The sequence below is a fragment of the Paroedura picta genome, chromosome 1 (genome assembly GCF_049243985.1).
Source record: "Paroedura picta isolate Pp20150507F chromosome 1, Ppicta_v3.0, whole genome shotgun sequence".
Classification (NCBI taxonomy): Eukaryota; Metazoa; Chordata; class Lepidosauria; order Squamata; family Gekkonidae; genus Paroedura; species Paroedura picta.
Window position 1 is genome coordinate 177,868,570 of NC_135369.1, and position 19,443 is coordinate 177,888,012.

Genomic DNA, 19,443 nt, shown 5'->3' on the forward strand with positions numbered 1-19,443 from the left:
CTCCAAATAGATGGTCTATACCCAGTAGGGCTAGGAATGAAACAGCTCATAAGCCAAAATTTCACGTGAACTTGCGCTGGTTTGGAGCCACTGAACATCACCTTTATCAAACATTTACCAGACCTTTGTCTCAACTGTTTGAACCATTTAAGCCTAATTGCTGAGTGATGATGATGTCATCTGTTCAGTCGTGTCCGACCCTTGGCGATTCTAAGTTTCCACCACGTGTCTCTGTCAATGACTGCTTCTTTTAGTTGGTTCATGGTCATCCCTGTGTCGGCTTTGATCATGTCGAGCCAGCGACCACATTTTCTTTTGCTGCTGACCATGCCGAGCATTAATGATTTTTCTAACGGTTTTGATTGCATGATGTTTCCAAAGTAAGTGAGCTTTAGTTGTAATATCTTGCCTTCTAATTACATAGTTGGTTTGCTCCTCTCCATCTACCTGTGTATCACTTGGTTGCGTATGCCCCTGCAGAACACTCTGCTCTGCGGGTATGAATTTGCTGGTTGTCCCGGGCCCACGGGACATATGCCTGGCTTTGACCTGGGCCAGGGCCTTTTCAGTCCTGGCCCCAAACTGGTGGAATGAGCTCCTGGAAGAGCTGTTGGAATTACCAGCTTTTCGCAGGGCCTGTAAGACGGAGCTCTTCCACCAGGCGTATGGTTGAGGATGGCAGTTTTTCCATAGTCCATCTGATGATCCCCCCCAATTCTGAGATGTCTAACATCGAGATTGTTATATTAGATCTACCGGATTGGTGCCCACTCTCTCTAAATGCTTAAATTTTCCTGAACTTAGGGTAATTGAGGTTGGAACTCTGATTATTGCTGCTGTATGATGTGTGATATATGTGTAATTTGGGGATATTATGGGGGATTTTATTATATTTTAATTATTTTATGTTGTAAACCGCCGTGAGACCTAATTGAGGAATGGCAGTCTATAAATTAAATAACAAACAAACAAATAAATAAATAAAACTGTCTTGTTGGTGATTTTGGCTGTCCATGGTATTTGCAGCATTTGTCCCCAACACCATAATTAGAAAGCATCTATTTTCCTCCTATCTTCTTTCTTTGCTGAGTGGCACAGGTCTAACTGGTAAACCTATCATGCTGTTCGGTTGAAATGCCTGACAGGAACACTCATCTCCCATGTTCACACCCAAAGTAAGCTCACTCTGTCTCCCCTCCCCCTCCCAGATTTAACACCCATTAGCTATTCATCCACAATTCCTTTTTTTAAAGTGAGAATAATCAGTTCCCTCTTGACAGTGTAAAGAGAAAAACTGCCACATCTCTCACGTAGTTTGCCAGTCGAAAGCAGATAGTGCAGTGTGTCTCTCTCAGAAAGTGTCATTAGCTATCTTATCCAAGGTGTATTATATTTTGGTTTCATGCAGTATTGTTTTAGAGGAATAGTATAAATATACAAATCTGGAGAATACTGTCATTGTATAAGATTCGTAATAAGGGCCAGCAATCTGCCAGCCATGCCCATGTTAAAAAATTTCTCCCCCACAAAGTCTAATAAGCGATATGGAATAAAATGCACCACAGAGATCAGTATATGAAGAGGATAGTATGCAATCTGTACCTTTTACTTATTTGTTCACTAGGAAGGATAAAGTGAAGTAATTATGCAAGCAGGATTTCCCCCTCCCCCATCCATTTTCCCCCACTATCCATTCTTTCAGCTTGCTAGCTAAAGAGATAGCATAAAGCTTGCCAAGAGCCTCTTGTGGCGCAGGGTGGTAAGGCAGCAGACATGCAGTCTGAAAGCTCTGACCATGAGGCTGGAAGTTCAATCTCAGTAGCCGGCTCAAGGTTGACTCAGCCTTCCATCCTTCCAAGGTCGGTAAAATGAGTACCCAGCTTGCTGGGGGGTAAAACGGTAATGACTGGGGAAGGGAATGGCAAACCACCCTGTATTGAGTCTGCCAAGAAAACGCTAGAGGGCGTCACCCCAAGGGTCAGACATGACTCGGTGCTTGCATAGGGGATACCTTTACCTTTTAAAGCTTGCCTATAACAGAGAGTAAGTTTATAGGGTGATAATTAGCTGAATCATCTTTTGTTCCTTTTTTTGAAAAATTAAACTATAATTGCTGATTTTTCAACTAGCAGATCTGATTTTCCTCAGTAAATAATGGTGCCAGGAAGGAAGCCTGCCTGTCTGGGACAGGTTTAAGTAATTCAGGTAAACTGTAATCACAACCTGGTCCCTTTCCAGGTTTTAAACATTTTATTAGACTAACTCAGGGGTAGTCAAACTGCGGCCCTCCAGATGTCCATGGACAACAATTCCCAGGAGCCCCCTGCCAGCAAACGCTGGCAGGGGGCTCCTGGGAATTGTAGTCCATGGACATCTGGAGGGGCCGCAGTTTGACTACCCCTGGACTAACTGCTTCCCTTTTTGAGACATCTGGCCATCTTGGAAATGTTGAAATCTTTAGATTCAGTAGGATTTCAAGTTTATCCGTAGCAGTAGTAAAGACTTTTTTCATAATTCAGTTCCCATTTAGAGGGGGGAATTGGAGGCCCTTGAGAGCTAAAAAGCTTGAGTTTGTGCCAGACGCCTGTAAGATTACTTTTTTATGCAAGGGATATTATCTTTGTTCTTTCTTTAGTTTTGAGTAGGCAGTTACATTATCACCTGCCCTGAAGGAATCTGATGGTATCAAGGAATAGGATGCTTCTTAAATGTAGCATATGATTTCTTAAGAGCTCTTTTTTGCAGACAACAATCTCTATCTAACCAGTGATACCTCCTCAATCTGTCCCTCTTCAAAATCATTTTAATCAAAATTGGAGTAACAAAGTTAATTAAAGCCTCCCACTTAGAAAGGAGTTTTACCATATCGGGAGTTTTAGAAGTTGCTGACACAATCCAATTCACTTCTTCCTTCAATATTTTTGTAGCTAAATTTTTATCCCATTCCCTCCTATTATTCATTCCTTATTGACACACTAGCCAAAAAGCCCATTGCATGCAGAAATGCAATGGGTGCTAGTGGCTCCTGGCAGTCAAAGCAGGCATAGGGTGGGGAGCAATGTACCTGAGTCGATGGTGGTGTCTGGGGTGTTGCGGCGGCGGTGGGACGTCCGTGCTGTTGGCTGGGCCAGCATGTGGGGTTTGCGGCTGCCGGGACATGGCCGTGGAGGGTGACAGCCTTTACACTGCATGGGGTGGGGTGGGTGCTACTGTGCATCTGGATGGAGAGGCGCATGCTCAGAGGCAGCAGCCGCGCAGGTTGGCCGGTCGATGGGCTCAGCGGCGTATTCACAGTAGCCAGGAAAGCTCTGGTGGTCGGCCAAGCGCCTCGCTGGTGGGCTGGAGTGGTGGTGGTCGGTCGGAAGCATGCTGGGTGCCATGGACGTGGCACCGAGCCCAACCTGGGCTGCCACTGCTTCCAAGGCCATGCCGCCTGTCCAGCCGCGCAGCAGCAGCGAGGCCGCCTCATGGCGGCTGGGCCCAGCATGGAGGAAGGACGCAAGCCATGGAAGCGGCCTCTTCACCATCCAGGAACCGTCTGGCGGTGAGGCTGGGCGAGCGGATCGCACGCAGCGTCCAGAGGTGGGCGCTGTAGGGGCTGGCCCAATCCGGACGTGTCCGGATTGGCCCGCTGGAGCGGCGGAAGCCCAGGCTGAACTACAGGTTCCTATTCTGGACAGCGCCGCCGAGATAGCCCTTTCCGAAATATTAGGAGGACCTTTGATAAGGATGGGAGACCTTTTGATTTAAGATATAATTGCAGGGGAAAATGGTTGCAGTTAAACTGTCGGCAACCTGTAACATTTAGGGAATTAGTCCTGCAATATTCCAGCTAACTATAGGCTCCAACATGGACTTCAGCTATAGACTTCAGACACTTTGTGACTTTTGTCAATTAGTTCTAAAACACAAAACAGTTTAGGAACTGAGACATTAGTGATTACCACTTTAGGAGACAACAGGATACTTTAAAAAGGTTCTGTCATGTAGCCCAGTGGTCCCCAACCTTTTTCAGGCTGGGGACCGGCGGCAGCAAGGAGGGCGATTGCCTGGCAGCACACGCCGTGCATGCGCAGCCAAAAACGCGAATTGCGCATGCGCTGCACTTTCGAGCATGTGCGAAATTGCCACGCATGCACGTTTTGGCCGTGCATGGCGCATGCACCATGCACGTGCGCAGCCCTGCTTCCCTCTCCCCCCCTCCCACAGTAAGAAGCTTGCCGGGCTGCAAGCTCGTGGCCTGGTAAGTTTCTTACTGCAGGGGGGGGGCGGGGAGAGGGAGCCGCGGCTTACGGCCTTTGTGGCTTGGGGACCACTAATGTAGCCTATGTTGTGTTCAACAGTTTTTGTTGTTTGAAACTACTACTGCGTTTGACTGTGATCACATTACCCCCAGCACTTTTGTCATCAGCCTAGCCTTTTCTTGACGTTGCCTGTGGTGAGTTGGCATTAGTAGGTATAACTTTAACTCTTTGTAGCAAAAAGTAATTTGTCTTTTAAATTGTTATTCATTTTTAAAGTCTCAGGAGATCAGAAACATTGGATTTATTTATTTATGGTTACATTTTTATACCGCCCCCATGACAACCAACTCGAGGCGGTTCACAATATAAAATCCACAAAGTGCAATATATAAATCCATAAAATCCCTTAGTTCTACCGATAGAACTAAACAGACCAAAAAAAAAAGTGAAAAACAAAACAAAAAGTGAAAAACAAAACAAAAAAATCCCCAAAACAGATGATGGCATAATCACTCCAACCCAATAACTGTTCCAGCCAGGCCAGAATAGATGATCCCATTAATCCTGTCAGTCCAGGGGGCAGATGGTACACATAGAGATTTCTGTCCCTCCACTCCTGGCACAGCCGGCCCGTGGTGGCTCACAACCATAAATCCAGCACAGTCAATTCCAATAAAAACATTAATTTACAATAAACAAGAACATTGGTTGCTTATACTAATACTAATCTTAACACAGCGGTGCCGCGGACTAAATAAAGCCGTAAGGGCTTTGTGGGAGGAGTTAGGGCGGGTTCTGTCCGGGATGAGGAAGGGTGCCGATTGGCCCCTTCCTCCGGACAGACAATCAGCCGGGCCAATTCCTGCCCTGCCGACAAGGAAGCAAGTGCGAGCCGCGTGGAGTGCGGCTCGCAGTTGCTCTTTTGCCGGCAGCCTGACGCGTCGGGTGGCGCGGGGGCTCCCTTGCCTAGCACCCACTGTATTTTTATTACAGCAGGCTTGATTACTAGTAAATATATGTTAAAGTCTCCAGCATCATCATAGTATTTTTGTAAGGGGGGTTTCTGTTACATAGAGGAGTGGCCATTAGATAGTTATTGCATCCTGGCCTCAACCGAATGCCTGGCAGAAGAACTCCATCTTGGCAGCCCTCTGGAACTGAGTTTTGTCAGGACCTTTAGGTCTTCTGGGAGCTTGTTCCACCAAGAAGGGCCAGGACCAAGAAGGCCCTGCCTCTGGTTGAGGCTAGGCAAGCTTCCATTGGGCTACAGGGATGGCAGGCTCCTCTGCTGCTCTTCATTTGGACCAGATGGGCAAGGTGATTTTCCAGAGATCTGACAGTTTAAAAGAGAAGGAAGCGTAGTAAATTATTAAAAGGAATACAAACATTCTGAGGCTTAGCAAGGGAACAAGGAGAGAATAAACACAAACTTTCCCCATTCCACTAGATGTGTCCTAAACAGTGGTGGATTTAGGACAAGCAAGCATTATTTGAAGTTAGCAGTATATTAGAGTGACCTTAGATGTCCAGATAAGGACTTCTCTCAATTATCCCCCGACTCAATGACAAGATGGAGTCTCATGGCTTGTGTCCATATGATGATATCATCTGTTCAGTCGTGTCTGACCCTCGGCGATTCTATAGGAAAGTTTCCACCATGTGTCTCTGTCAATGACTGCTTCTTTTAGTTGGTTCATGGTCAACCCTGTGTCGGCTTTGATCGTGTCGAGCCAGCGGATCCTTTGGCAACCACATTTCCTTTTGCCGCTGACCATCCCGAGCATTAATGATTTTTCTAACGGGTTTAATCGCATGATATTTCCAAAGTAAGTAAGCTTTAGTCGTAATGCCTTCTAATGACATAGTTGGTTTGCTCCTCTCTAAAACTGTCTTGTTGGTAACTTTGACTGTCCATGGGATTTGCAGCATTCATTTCCAACACCATAATACGAAAGCATCTATTCTCCTGTCTTCCTTCTTCAGTGTCTAGCTTTTGCATCCATAGGTTGTTATGGGGAAGACAACGGCATTGACTAGCCAGCACTTTGTATTAAGGTTGATATCCTTACTCTTCCATATTCAGTTCATGCCTATCATTGCGTTCTGGCCCAGTGTTATTCACCATTTGATTTCATGGCTGCATCCACCACTTTGATCATAGAGCCAAGAAAGATGAAATCATCAATACATTAAATGTTCTCGTTGTCAATTGTGATTTTGGTGCTATTGCCAGTAGCGGTCATGATCTTGGTCTTTTTGCTATTTAGATATAGTCCCACCTGAAGAACTGTCCAAAATAAATACGACTCTTCTTGGTGTCCAGAGGTCCATTCCCCCCCACCACTACCTTTGACATAGCCTTCATGTCCCAACAAAGGATTTTACCTTCTGTTATTTTAGTCTTCCCAGTATTCTGGCTCTATCTGTGTCTTACAAGTAGGAGATGATGCAGCGTTAAGCGCTTTTAGAGCGCTTGGGAGTATGATAGCTCTTATGTCAAACCACTCTTTTGTTAGCTGTCATTTTGCAGCTGGGCTCTTGTCCATGAACAGAATGTCGTCACAATAACTGAATCACTGAGGTGGATTTTTGGTGGTGGGTGCTTCTCCATAGTCCCATTACTCTCCCACTATGCCCACAATGGTTCCCCCAGTGCCACCCATTTCTGAGACTGGTACCAGTAGAGCCTTGCTGGCAATGTATCAGTACTGTACTATCACATCTCCAGATATGCTGCAGTAAAATCTGAGTAACTCTGACATGTCTTCAGGTTATGTCAGTATAGGGTTTAGGATTGGGCTGTGAAACATCTTGTCTTTTGCTGACATTTCGTTCAAGACACAGTGTTTTTTCAGCTATGGATTGCTGTTATTCCATGCTGAAATGTATCCTTTTAAAGTTTTAAAATGTTGTTTGTTAATTGCTGCCTCTTCTGGGTCCTGCCTCAGGCAACGTACAGTTTTTTAAAAAATACATTCAGTGGCTGTGTTTGGATGTGTGACACAGTTTATTAATGTAACAGAATTAATTTTTGCTATATATTCCCACCGTCATGTAAGGAGTTCTTAGTCTGACGAAGAGTGCTTGCCCTCGAAAGCTCACGCCCTGAATAAATCAAGGGACCAAGCCCTATGAAGATAGGTTGAGGGACTTGGGAATGTTCAGCCTGGAGAAAAGGAGGTTGAGAGGGGACATGATAGCCCTCTTTAAGTATTTGAAAGGTTGTCACTTGGAGGAGGGCAGGATGCTGTTCCCGTTGGCTGCAGAGGAGGGGACACGCAGTAATGGGTTTAAACTTCAAGTACAACGATATAGGCTAGATATCAGGGGAAAAAATTTCACAGTCAGAGTAGTTCAGCAGTGGAATAGGCTGCCTAAGGAGGTGGTGAGCTCCCCCTCACTGGCAGTCTTCAAGCAAAGGCTGGATACACACTTTTCTTGGATGCTTTAGGATGCTTTGGTCTGATCCTGCGTTGAGCAGGGGGTTGGACTAGATGGCCTGTATGGCCCCTTCCAACTCTATGATTCTGTGATTCTATGAAATCCTTGTTGGTCTTAAAGGTGCTGCTGGACTCTGATTTTATTTCTGACTTGTCTTTGTGAACTACAAATGGGTTCGAGGGGTTTGTTTGTTTATTTATTTATTTATTTACTTATTTATTATATTTCTATACCACCCTCCCTGGAGGCTCAGCTTTGATTGGCTGGTTTGGCAGGGAGGTATCATGTGGCTTTGTTTGGATGCTGTGACACAGTTTAATAATGTAACAGGATTAACTTTTACTTATATACTCCTACTGTTATGATGGTCAGTTCTTAGTCTGATGAAGAGTGCTTGCACTCGAAAGCTCACGCCCTGAATAAATCTTTGTTGGTCTTAAAGGTGCGACTCTGATTCTATTAGAAAACAAGATATTGGACACAAGTATCCATAAAACAGAAGCAGATTGTTAAAAAACTGTCTGGACATCTAATTAAAAGCCTGGGTAGTTGGATGTGTTTTGGAATACTCCCTGTAAGCAAGTTAAGTAGGCGCTAGGTGAGTCTCAAAGACATGGTGCCTTCACAGAAAATGCCCTGTTTCTAGTCATCACCTGTCTCACCTCTGAAGGTTGGGAGCATAGAGAACAGGGCTTGTGAGGCAGATCTGAACTGGCTGGCTCCGTAATGTTGGGAGGGGGGGAGACAATCCTTCAGGTACGCCGGTCCCAAGCTTTAGGGCCTTGAAGTGTAACTGATGTCTACTTCGTGGTGGATGTGAGGAGATTTATCTGCAAAGTACATCGCAAAGGAATCATAATAGGCTTGTATGTTTTCCAGGTCAGCACCCTCTAGGGCTTGAGGTAAAAGTCTTTCACATCCCAGAAAAAGCTCTGCTGGAGGACATTGTGCAGACACCGAGGTGGCAGAAAAGTGAGTTCACATTGCTGCCATCACTGCCATGTGCTCTCACCTGTGCTTGGTCGCATTTGCCAAGTTTTCCTCTCCTTACACTGTTTTATTCTTTTATATTGACACTGCAGTCAGATACTGCAGAAGCTTGTTTCTATAAATAGTTATGATCTCACTGTCTTTTAGTGCTTCAGTGTGTTTTGACATTTACAGAGGTATAGTCAGGAGAAAGAGTACTTTGTATATTAGATGCATTCCTCTAAACGTTATAATTTTAAAAGTAAGTTTTTAATGCTAGTGTATATCAGGTGGCATGAAAGAAATATGGGAGGAAATGTCATGATTTGATAACTCACGTCTTGAAGAATGAAAGTCGGGTTTAAGGAGATTTATAATAACTTAATAGAGTCTTTTGAAACTTGACTCCTTTGAAATATATTGGCTCCACCTTATAATAGACAATATTTTCTTGACAACTATATCTAAAAGTCCATATGTCCTATCGTTGTAGATGTGGAGTTCTGTTATCATAGACTGCAGTACACTCCATATATATAGTTTTCCTTTGCTCATATTCAAGCCTGTCTGTGCCTGAATGCACACAGATTGCTAGATTAGGGATATATATATTTTTTGTACTGCCTATACTGCAGATTTGAATCTGAAAAGGCATGAACAGCCTTAGAGTCAAAATTGGCAGGAGAGAGCACATTGTACGATTCAGGCGCATGAGAGGCGACTTGCATAGTGTCCTTGTTTTGCTGTCATGCATATTGCTCTGTTAGGAGATCGTTTATATCTGGTAGTAAGCTTTTATTACCCGGCTTTGGTTGCCAAGCAGCGTTAGGGACATAATAGCCAATTTCAGCGCACTGCTAGTGTGAATGGTTGTGTGCATTTGTCATCTATTCATATTTATAGAACAGTTGTCTGAAATGTGAAAGAAATTGTAAACAGCCTTATGGCACCTTCTTGTGACTGCAACAGATGACCCATTGGAATTATTAGTGAAGGGGGGGGAATTCAAAATTGGACAAATCTATTGTTCTTAATTGTGGGATTTTACAGCATCTTTTTCTTTGAAGGAGCCTTCAACAAAATTGACCACTGTCTTTAGAAGAGACAGATGAAACATAACAACAGGGTCTCAATTAATTATTCTACATTTAAGAAAGATAGATTTGTTCATCTTATCTCCAATTTTGATATATTTATTGCCTTTACTATATTTCCCCACACAGTGACCTATAAACCAAGCTGGTTATTCTAACTTAGTCCATGCATCTGTTAAACACCATTTGATTATGTTTATGCTAATTTGCTGCTCACCCTCTACCTATATGTATGGATTGGTAACTTCTACTTCAGTGAATCTTAAGTAGTATGTGTGCACACAAAAGCTTATACCTTGAATAAAATTTGTTTGGTCTTAAAGGTGCCAGTGGATTCGAACTTTGTTCATGGTAATAATATCAATCAACCTTATATATTATAATTTCATTTCCAGTGTCACTGCGGCAAGGAAATTGAAGGCTACCCATATCTAAGAAGCAACTGGTTTTAGGAAGCCAAATTGTTTTGACTGTATTACCATTTCTGTTTTTGATTTTGTTTTACTGTTGCTCATTGGGCCGCTTCATCTTGCATGATAGTTGGCAACAGAGATGTTGAACTAGCCCAGATTTGAGTGGCATGGCTGCCAACCAATCTTGTCCATATTTGCACTCTGTGTGACCCCCTCCCCTTGTAGAATCATGGTGGATTCCATCAGCATGTTATCATTCTGACAGATTGTGATGGGGTGCCCTTCCAGTAGAGTTTCTCCTTTAGTATCTGTGTCCTTTGATGGAGTACCTGTAAAGGTTTTGAGCAGAGCAGTGTTAGACAAATGCTTATAACAGTATTTGTTTTCTCTCTTAGTTGTTCAGTGAGGTTGCCATAACCAAAAGAATCCACCTGTCTTTTTAAATTGTAGTGCATGGTCCAGAGAGGTTAACATCATGGCACACACTCTGTGGGTATACATGCTGGGATTTATATAGTGCTTGGGAAGGAATTAGTGAGAAACTTTAGGGGTTATTCAATATCCTAAACCACACCAGGAATTAGGATTGCAATGGAAGGCAAGAGGGAAGTTTTATTTCCCCGACTTCAGTGGGCCTCAATTAGCTTTTCTTCAGTTATGCAGGATTTTCAAAGGTATGGCATAGAAGCAATATCAAGAAGGTGCTTAGGCCTAGGGGAGCTTCTAATAGCCACTGAATGTCCTGGTCTGCCTCTGATTCTTCTGATGTTGTCAACATGCTGGAGTTTAGGGGATTGTGCTAGCACAATGTGCATGGAGCTTGCTGCTATAATACCTTATTTTTTGGAATATCCTGGCATAAGGTTCAGTTGCTTCTCTAAATACTTTTCAACGGGGGGTTAGGGTTATATTGGTAACTACCAATATACCTAAAGATAATCATAAACGGCTTTCAAACTGGCCAGTAAATGGGAACTGGTTTTAGACGATATAACAGGCTCCATATTGCGTTACCATTGCTTCCTGTGCCTAGTTAAGAATAGAAGAGTCCTACTAAATCAGATCAGAAAGAATACCACTATCCTTACCAATTAGTGGCTCTACTATTTCTGAAGAGCCCTTCTGGGTGTCTGGATTCTCTTTCCTGTGTCCGGCCTCTGTTTCTGGCTAGAAATGCTCCACAGGCCAATCAGGGTGCGTCCAGTGAAGCTGGGTGTATCTTGATTGGGCTGGCCCCTAGAGGGCCCGCTCTCACAAGGCAGTCATGCAGCACTCTACAAGCCTCATGCCCAGACACAGTGGGGGTGCTGAGGTGAGCGGACCTGCAAAGCCCTGGCCAGCCCTGTGTTCTACCTGGCTGTAGCTGCAGAATGGGAGAACAGGGCTCTAAGCGCCTGACCTCCTGCACTGCCGATCCAGCCGTGGCGGTGGCAATCAAGCCCATGCCTCGAGACGCGTGCCCTCCAGAAGCACCCAGCCACTCCAGGTACCATGCCAGTTCTTGCCCCCATCTAGTGCCTGTTGCATTCCCACCCCCTGCAACAGACTTTCTAGTATAAAAATAATTTAATCATAGAATCATAGAGTTGGAAGGGGCCATACAGGCCATCTAGTCCAACCCCCTGCTGAACGCAGGATCAGCCCAAAGCATCCTAAAGCATCCAAGAAAAGTGTGTATCCAACCTTTGCTTGAAGACTGCCAGTGAGGGGGAGCTCACCACCTCCTTAGGCAGCCTATTCCACTGCTGAACTACTCTGACTGAAAAATTTTTTCCTGATATCTAGCCTATATCGTTGTACTTGTAGTTTAAACCCATTACTGCATGTCCTCTCCTCTGCAGCCAAATCCTTCATAACGTTATCATTGTTACTGAAATGATTGGACTTCAAGAATAAAATCTTTTAATGATTTAGATTGAATTTGCATTCTTACTATTATTCACTAAAACTCTCAGTATGGTCTTTGTGCTTTCTGTAGCCATCACAAATCTGGTTATGCTAATACGCTGTTAGTCTTAGCTGCTGAAAGCAATTTTGCAGTTCTCCATTAAATATTCATGGCACTATATGCCTTTTCTGTCTAGCTGACGTGTTCATTAAGTAAAGAACATTTTATTGTTTCCCAAAGAATGGTGAGGGTCGGAAGCTCTCATCATTTCTGTTCAGCACTTGTGGCACGTCTGAGGTTTTTGGTTACTGAAATAGTATGAGTCATGTTTGACACACCATGCTATGAATATAATGAATGGGAATGATGTTGATGATTCCTGCAGCTGGCATACTCTTCTCCTGCTGAAAGCATACGAGGTGGATTTGTTTGTCACAAATATTAAAAATATGAATGCTTTCATCAGAAAGGCTTTCATTTACACTGTGAAACAAAAAGTGATTTACAGGCAAAATTTATCGTGTACTAGCAAAGAAAGCTTTTGCATCGGCATTTGACAGTATGTATTTTCTAACCTGTTAGGGGACTGTGATGGTGGTGTTGGGGTAACTCTACATACATGGAGATGTTCATAGCTCATCTTGGCCCCAATCCAGAGAAAATCTTTCTTCTCTTTAAAATCATCCATTGATTTCAATGTGAAGTAAACAACTTAAAATGTTGGTATGATTTGCTGTCAATAGTTACACTTTATATGATAGAACAGGTTTTTTACACTTGAGGTAAGTTTTACAATGACTTCCTTTCATGGTTTTGTTTGAAGTTCAAATGCAGCACCGTATGAAGCAAGCTTTGTACTTGTACAGCAGCCATTTCTACAGGCTTTCTTGTATTATTTAAGAGCATATTGATCTCACTGGTTGGTGTAAAGTTAACTGCTGTCAAAGTTGGTTGAGAAAAATGGGAAAAAACCTGATTATAGATTATTGCAGTCGTTCTCAACCAGGGTTTTGTGATGGCCCTGGAAGAGTTTCCTGAATGGGTGGGAATGAATTCTGTGATATATTTTAAACATTTGTTAAACATTTGTCATGTGATATATGGTCATGTCATCCCTCCCAAAATGGTCAATGAAGGGCCTGGAGGTGGGAAGGGGAGGGGAAGCTATGCTTCCCAACTATATTCTGCATGATTGTCCCACTTCTGGGGTTTCTTGAAGCCTGAAAAATGTTTTGGGTTTTTCAGTGGTGAAAAAGTTGAGAAAAGCTGGGCTGTTATCCACCAGATCTTAATGGGCACAGAGAGCCTGGTTGAGGCAAAATTGATTGACATATTTTAATTGTGGAAGTGAGCCAGATCTGCACTGACACAAAAGTTTGGGTGAGTCAAGATAGCTCCTGAAATAGGATGGAGCCTAAATTAATGTGTTGAGTGCCTTTGAGTGAAAAGAAAAACAAGGAAAGGATAAGGTGAACCAGTTAATGAAATTGCACCTTCCTTGGTGACTGGGAGATACCTCTGAAATATGCCAGGACATCCTTTCTCGACTTTTTACCATTAAGAAACCACTGAAACATTTTTAAGCCTTTGAGAAGCCCCAGAAGGTACGCAATCATGCACTATATTGTAGGGAAACAGCTGTATACGCTCCTACCTAGGGCCCCTCCCATTCCCACCCCTTCTAGGCCCATCACTGGCCATTTTGGGAGGGGTTGGGTGGGTTGACATGACCATACGTGGTCTATCACCTGATAAGTTGGAAAAATACATTAAGAATTAATTAACTTCCACTCATTCGGGAAACCCAGGGCTGTCAAGAAACCCAAGGGTTTCATGAAACCTTGGTTGAGAAAGCCGGTGCCAGCATATTCCAGTGCTGAAAATTCTTTTGTTGCCCCCCCCCCCATGACCAATGGTGGATCTGGTGTGGGTGAGAAAGGAAGAGGCCACATCTTTGCTGGTTGAGGCTTATCACATGTGGTTAGTACTCTCATTTTAACTTAACTTCAGGGGAGCACATGATGGGGTGACGTAGGCCTGCTCTGGCCCTCTTTCTGTAGTGGGGGTGGGGGTGACAAAGTGACATAGGCCTACCCATATCCTGTTTCTTCAGGCTCCCACTGGAGGCTCCCTTGGATGAAGAACTTGTTGTTTTTGTTGTTGTTGTTATTTTAATTTCTAGGGTGCCACTCCTGGCCTGCAAGCTCATGGCGGCTTTCAACATAAAAGTGCAATACGGTAATAAAAGTACATTAAAAAACTCAACCACTTAGCTGTGCCAGTTATCCCCCCTCCCCAACTGACATATATCTGGGGGATATTATCGTTGGACATACTGGGGGAGGGGCTAACATATTCCTTCTTTTCGGCCTCAAACAAGTGCCTGAAGGAAGAGCTCTGTCTTGCAGGCCCTATGAAACCGCGTTAGTTCCGTCATAGTCCTCAGCTCTTCTGGGAGCTCATTCCACTAGGCGAACATGATGTGGGCCAGAGATCTCCGGCCTGTTTGCTTTTGCAGAGCAGAGAGCTCTGTGCCATAGGGAGTTAGACAGTCCCTCAGGTACACTGGGCCCAGTTCGAACAAACAAGTAGCTAGCCCAGAGTGTGGTTCTCTTCACACACTTTCTGAAAATATTTCTGTGCTGTCACTTCCTGTGCTGCAGGAGTGTCTGGGTGATGTGACTTCTGGTGGCAGGTGACTTCTGAGGGTGTGGCAGAAAGATGTGGCCTGCTGAATGTTTCAGGGGGTTTTCAATGGTGAAAAAGTTGCAAGTAGCCGTATCTGGGCCTCATTAAGTGCTTTTATAATAGATTCAAATCATCCATTAGGAATTGGAGTCTCTTGAGCTTCCTTTCAGCTTCTTTCTAACTAGTCACTTCATTTTGGTTTTAAGTGGACCCCTCAAATTACTTCAGAATGCTACAGTATTGTGGCTATGTGTGAAGGCTTCTGATAAGAGAAGCTCATCCCTATCATTCAGGATAAGAACCATGCCATTGTCCAGGAAATAATAGGTCTCTTTTCCCCAGCAAGTAATTTCTACTCACTGAGAATGCAGGAATGCATATGCATGAATTATTTCTGATTCAAGCCATTTATCTCTTTTTCCTATTTTTAAACGTTGGGCCATGCAACAATAAGGTATGCAAAAAGATAACAGTGATAGAAACAAGCCTCTCATCCCTAAGATGCCTCTTATGTTTCAGAGAGCAAATGTGGATGCAGTGGTGATTGTGCCTTCCAATACAAATACTCACGGTGTCACTTAAAGTAGAGATTAAAGCCTTAAAATAATGAACAATAAATTTAATATTGACCTAAGTAATCATTAAAAGACAATAATTTAAAGATTCTAGCCTTAAGTTTCCACTGTGAAATTAAAACTTACTGTTGAGATAGCAACAATTTCTTGTTACACTGAAATGCAGCAGTACTAAAAAACAAAGCTGATAAGAAACATAAAATGAAAGACTAGAATCCGAAAAGTGACTTGTAGGGAGAGAGGAAGGGGCTTAAATCTTCAGGAAAGAGTACTTTTAATGGGCTTCTGGAAGACCGGTTCTGAAGAGGCACAGCTGGATCTCTGGTGGGGGGGAGTTCGATGAATGAGGGCCATGAGAACGAAGAGCCTCTCTTTGGCCCATTATGCACAGGGGGAATAGCGAGCATTCGGGGTGGAATGGCGGTGACTAAAATCACCGATAACGCACGATGCTGGCTGTAACCAGCCGCAGATTTGGTGCACACTGCCAAAAAGCCGCGTTAGCGAAACGCGGAAGAAAGCGCAGCTTCTGGGTGGCCGGGGCACAACCAGAAGCGGTGCCAGGGTGGCCGCGTGCATATTTGGTTACTCTGGGTTTTGCTGCTGTTACATCCTGTCCCGTGTATAAGCGGTTTGTTTCGCTTCTTCCCCCTCCGTGTTTTCCATGTGACCCGAAATCGCTGTTTTGGCGGCCGTGCATAATGGGCCTTTGTCAGCAACATAGAGAAGGCTAACCCTGGAAGATGCCAAGTTATGGGCAGGCAGATATTGGCACACTTAGGCCTTTCTGTATTCTAACTCTCACCCATTTAGGTCTTTAAAGTTCAACACCAGCAATTTGAATTGGGATCAAAGCCAATGTAGTTGTTGTCATATAGATTAAAGGAGCCAGCAACCTCATTCATCTGACTCCGTTCCAGTTTTCCCCCCGATGATGTTCACTGAACATGTGGATTGCTCTGCAGATGAATATGTGTTTAATTGGCGTTTGACAAATTAGACTTGTTCCACACCTAGGGATGACAGCCTCCAGGTGGGATCTGAAAATCCCCCGAATTACAGATCATTTCTAAGGAACAGATCAGTTTCCCTGGAGAAAATGGCCACAGAAAGTGGACTGGATGCCATTATACCCCCATTGAAGTTCCTCCCCCTCCCCAAACCCTGTTCTCTGTAGGCTCTACCTCCAACATCTCCAGGTTTTTCCCAACCCAGAGCTGGCAGCCCCCTTCCCACCACTGCACATTCTTAACCTCAGCGCCTTTCAACATGTGGCTTTGGATGACTGATATAGCCTTGGCAAGAGGGAAAGAAGGTTGCACACTTCTCCACATTGTTCCTGGTGTCTGATATACTATGCAGACTTACATAGGTTTGGTTGAGGCCAGGACGAAGAGAAGATCTAAGGTCCCCCCCCAAAAGAGGAGTACTCCACCATGTTCTATCTGTGGTGGTCAGCTGTTCCCCTGGTCCCCAGTTGGGGGTAGGTGGGGGATTGGTTGCCGCTGTCTTCTGCTAGTCTGTATTTTTAATTATTGATTTTTAGTGGATTGTATTGTTAACCCGCCATGAGCCAGCTCTGCCGAGCGTGGTGGGTAAAAATCAGATGATGATGATGATGATCAGAGTGCAGGAGGGCAATGGTGTTTGGTGGCTTGCTAGCAGAAATGATGGACCAGCCAACTTGAGGGGGGCTACCACATGCAGTGATGCTTGATGGGGCAAATTTCATTTGTGCCACTTGATTGCCTTGGTGCTGTCTTCATGTGGAAAATAAACTAAGTTTACTTTGGTTGTTCTTTGTCTTTCCATTGAACCTTACTTGTCTCTGCAGAACTTTGCCCTGCTCTATACGTTCAGTATCAGCGTCCTATACTTGAATGTCCAGTTGTGTGATTTTGGAGAACTGCTGTTGAGAATACAAGGCCTGTATTCCGACCTCTGTCTTCTGTTTTACTTTAGCTCAGCCTGTTGCTGGGTAAAAGGTGAACTGTACATTCTGGTGAGAATTCCCTTTGTAGGAAATTGAACCCTTCCCTCCACCATTTCTCAGTGAGATACTGGAATGAAGGGTAACAGAATTGCCTTTGCGACTACCTTTTGCTGTCACCCCATTGTCTTGTCCGGGCCAAGACTGGAACTCCTGCGTTTCACTCTGTCTGTTAAGCAGGAGAGATGTTGGGTATTCTGTCACGGTTGCCTGTCATGGTAGTCTGTCATGCATACCCATCAGGGGTCACACATACTCATCTTTATCAGGTTATTCAAACAGACATGTGGTGATCAATTTTGGGGCATTAGTTCTGCAAAAGGGACTTTTCAGACTTTTCTTTGGCATAAAACAGCTTTATATACGCTGCCAGACCTCTTGCTTGTTTAGGGATTTTTCATCTCAGCAACCTTTGAGTAAGCTTACACGAGTAAGAGTCTTGTGGCTGGTTCTGAAGTGGCCAGGTTTCTTTTCCCCTACATCTCCTTGGTGGAAGTGAACTCAGTTGCACAGAGATACTCAAAGGTATACCTGCAGAGCTTCTTGGATAAATGGAGACAGTCGTGCTGATACTCAGATGGGCTTCTTTGCTTGGTGTGCCAGTGACCAGTGAAGGACACAATAGGGAGATTCAAGACACAGAAGTTTATTTGAATAAAGGAGAACCAAAACCTCAAAGGCCTGAATTCCAAAAACCACGTAAAGTTACTTGATTTTTATAACCTTCCCAAACCTACTTTTGGATGTGCACGGATATACCCTGTGACTTTACGGAGATGTGTCTTTGCATACAGACAGCCGCACAGGTATATGTAAGCAGGCATATGGTAATCATATTGGTTATGTATACACATCAGGGGTCACACATACTCATCTTTATCAGGTTATTCAAATAGACATGTGGCGATCCCTTTTGGGGCATTAGTTCTGCAAAAGGGACTTTCCAGACTCTTCTTTGGCATAAAGAGCTTTATATATGCTGCCAGACCTCTTGCTTGGTTAGGGATTTTTTCATCTCAGCAACTTTTACCACTTCCCTTGCTTTACATATGCAAGAGGTCATATGCAATACACATGGACAAAAAATGACGTGCTGTGGTCTATGTACGCTTAAATATCTTGCTCATCTCTTAAAAGAATGGCATTAGCCAAACTAAACTAGCTTGCCCTTTAGTCTCCTCTTTGGTGCTATGCCTCTGTAATGGTGTAACAGCCATTTTTGATCTTAGCATGCATTTGTAAAGCTTCATGATAATGCTGTGTTTTGGGCCTTGTCTTTCTGAAAGGAAGATATAAACATGGTCCATAAATTTGGAATATATTGAATGAAACAACAGAGCAAGATTAATAATGCAACAGTTGTTATCCCAACTTGTATTGCCCTTTTCCATGTGGGAGGATATATGTTGTGCTTAATCTCTCTCTTTCTCTCTCTCTCTCTCGTTTTTAAAGTAACTACTGGGAAATCAATGTGGTTAGGAGAGTGCCCCAACCCAAATCCATCTGGTAGAGGATTCTGAGGTTTCTAAATACAATGGAAAGTGCATGAGTTGCGCATGTCTCTTAGTCAGAGCCAGCTAAATTAACCTCTACTGCCATCTGTTGGATTGCTCATGGAAAGGGATGTGTTGGTGTGCTCTGAATGCTGGCAATTAATAACATTATTAATAAAGGGAACATTATGAGTTTCATGTTGCCTTTTTTACAAATATGGTGATGCAGCTGATCCTCATAGGGAAGATTACATCATAATTGGCAGTCTGTGCAAGATGTGTATGTAGGACTCAGGATTGTATCCATCCCAAAGAGTGAAACCTGTGCCTCCAAATCAGGATCCAACTCCTATGTGCTATTAAGTGCTGGTAGTTCTTGATTCACAATTACTTCAGTTCGAAGAATTTGATCCCAGTACTAGAAAATAGCACTGTAGTTATTTATATGGGTCAGGGATCCTCCTATATTATAATGTTCACACCAAGGTCTTCTGAAGAAGATGCAAGTTCTCCCCCTGAGTGAAGAACATCTTTCTGGGTTCCCCCACTCTGTTCTCCAGGGAGTCAGGAACAGGCTTTTTAAAATCCACTTCCTGTCTCTCGGCTCGTGGGCTGTTTGGAATCAGTCTTTTTCCTGCTTTCAAGGGA

The 19,443-nt window shown here is 43.8% G+C and overlaps 1 protein-coding gene across 6 annotated transcripts in view; it reads left to right on the plus strand.

The window, feature by feature from the left end:
• The window catches only part of HDAC4 (histone deacetylase 4), a 172,294-nt gene that overhangs the window by 42,781 nt on the left and 110,070 nt on the right, over positions 1-19,443 (plus strand). The window contains exon 1 of one of the 6 annotated variants that reach the window (XM_077313352.1): positions 8,639-8,657. The exons of the other annotated variants lie outside the window; for them this stretch is intronic. The gene's annotated coding sequence lies outside the window, so the exon portion shown is untranslated. Of the gene's footprint in view, positions 1-8,638; positions 8,658-19,443 lie in introns of those variants that run through there. 6 annotated transcript variants of the gene reach the window in all.